Source organism: Cajanus cajan, chromosome 8, assembly GCF_000230855.2.
Source record: "Cajanus cajan strain Asha chromosome 8, NIPB_CcT2T_4, whole genome shotgun sequence".
Taxonomy (NCBI): domain Eukaryota; kingdom Viridiplantae; phylum Streptophyta; class Magnoliopsida; order Fabales; family Fabaceae; genus Cajanus; species Cajanus cajan.
This window is the reverse complement of record NC_138524.1, coordinates 38,434,465-38,436,964: the sequence shown is the minus strand read 5'-3', so window position 1 is coordinate 38,436,964 and position 2,500 is coordinate 38,434,465.

The window sequence follows — 2,500 nt, the reverse complement described above, 5'->3', positions numbered from 1 at the left end:
GAAAATTTTCAAAAAAATCGGCCGAAGTCGGTCGAATTTTCGGTTTGATTGAAGAAAAATTTTGATTCAAAATTTGCCACGGGAGAACACAACGCAGGCTTAGAAATGCCCACAGAGTGTGAGGGAAAGGCCCCGTGGCTTGCCCAGACCAGCCAAGGTGCGCTGGGTTTCTGCTGAGACACACCCTCCCCCTATAATAGGCTAATATGCAAAAGTGAATTTTGTACAAGTAGATACCCTTTTTCTGAGCAGACATAAGTCCATTTTTGGGAGCTACAGATCGAATTTTGATCTGATTTTTTGCAGTATTGTTTAGAAAAATCATATCTTTGTGCTCACCAAATTAGAGAATTTTTTGCCAAGGGAATATTTTTTAATAATATTTTTAAGAAACGAAAATACGTAAATCCGGAAAAATAGAAAAACGTATCTAGGCATCGAATTTTGATCTGATTTTTTGCATGCACCCACATAATAATATAACTGACCTGTCCACCAAAAATCTCAGCCATCCTCCAAGGGATTGAATTTTAATGATTTTTTTACCAAAACATGGTAAAATCGGAAAATTGGTAAAAATGGAGGATGAAGGTCTTTCACCCCCAAACCTTCCCAGCATACTTAGGCATGTTAGAAGAGATGTTTGATCCAAGAAGTGCTCAAAAAAAATTTGAATGGTTCATAGTTGGTGCATAGTGGTCGGTCACGGTGGGTCGTGGTGCAAATCTGGTGGGTCGTGACTCAATTTCTGACCAGCCTTGGCTCAATTTCTGGTGGGTCGTGACTCAATTTCTGACCGAGCCAGCCAAATTTTCTGACCGAGGGTGACTCAATTTCTGACCGAGAGTGACTCAAAAAATGACCGAGGCTGGCTCAATTTCTGACCGAGAGTGACTCAAATCATGACCGAGGCTGGCTCAATTTCTGACCGAGAGTGACTCAAAAAATGACCGAGACTGGCTCAATTTCTGACCGAGAGTGACTCAAAAAATGACCGAGCCTGGTTCAATTTCTGACCGAGAGTGACTCAAATCATGACCGAGGCTGGCTCAATTTCTGACCGAGAGTGACTCAAATCATGACCGAGGCTGGCTCAATTTCTGACCGAGAGTGACTCAATTTCTGACCGAGCCTGGTTCAATTTCTGACCGAGAGTGACTCAAATCATGACCGAGGCTGGCTCAATTTCTGACCGAGAGTGACTCAAATCATGACCGAGGCTGGCTCAATTTCTGACCGAGAGTGACTCAATTTCTGACCGAGAGTGACTCAAATCATGACCGAGGCTGGCTCAATTTCTGACCGAGAGTGACTCAATTTCTGACCGAGGCTGGCTCAAAAAATGACCGAGCCTGGCTCAATTTCTGACCGAGAGTGACTCAAATCATGACCGAGGCTGGCTCAATTTCTGACCGAGAGTGACTCAATTTCTGACCGAGAGTGACTCAAATCATGACCGAGGCTGGCTCAATTTCTGACCGATAGTGACTCAAATCATGACCGAGGCTGGCTCAATTTCTGACCGAGAGTGACTCAATTTCTGACCGAGAGTGACTCAATTTCTGACCGAGAGTGACTCAAATCATGACCGAGGCTGGCTCAATTTCTGACCGAGAGTGACTCAATTTCTGACCGAGGCTGGCTCAAAAAATGACCGAGCCTGGTTCAATTTCTGACCGAGAGTGACTCAAATCATGACCGAGGCTGGCTCAATTTCTGACCGAGAGTGACTCAATTTCTGACCGAGAGTGACTCAAATCATGACCGAGGCTGGCTCAATTTCTGACCGAGAGTGACTCAAACCATGACCGAGGCTGGCTCAAAAAATGACCGAGCCTGGTTCAATTTCTGACCGAGAGTGACTAAAATCATGACCGAGCGTGGCTCAAATTCTGACCGAGAGTGACTTCAATCATGACTTGAGCACCATCAACCCACCAACAATAAGACTCCAACATGACTTGGAGGCACCGTCATGAACCCACCACGAATAAACCCACATCACTCGGGCGCCACCAACCCACGGATGACTTGGGAACCATCAACCCACCAACAATAAGACTCCAACATGACTTGGAGGCACCGTCATGAACCCACCACGAATAAACCCACATCACTCGGGCGCCACCAACCCACGGATGACTTGGGCACCATCAACCCACCAACAATAAGACTCCAACATGACTTGGAGGCACCTTAATGGAACCCACAACTAAAAACCACACAAGACTTGGCCACATTCAACCCACAGATGACTTGAGTATCATGAACCCACCACCAATAACCACACAAGTATTGGCGTCAACATGAACCCACCGACCATAACCCACATGACTTGGGGGCACCATCAACCTGCCAACAGTAACACACAACACTTGTGTACCAATAACCCGCCAACCATAACCCACATGACTTGGGGGCACCATCAACTTGCCAACAGTAACACACAACACTTGTGTACCAATAAATCACATGACCTGGGGGCACCACCAACCCACCA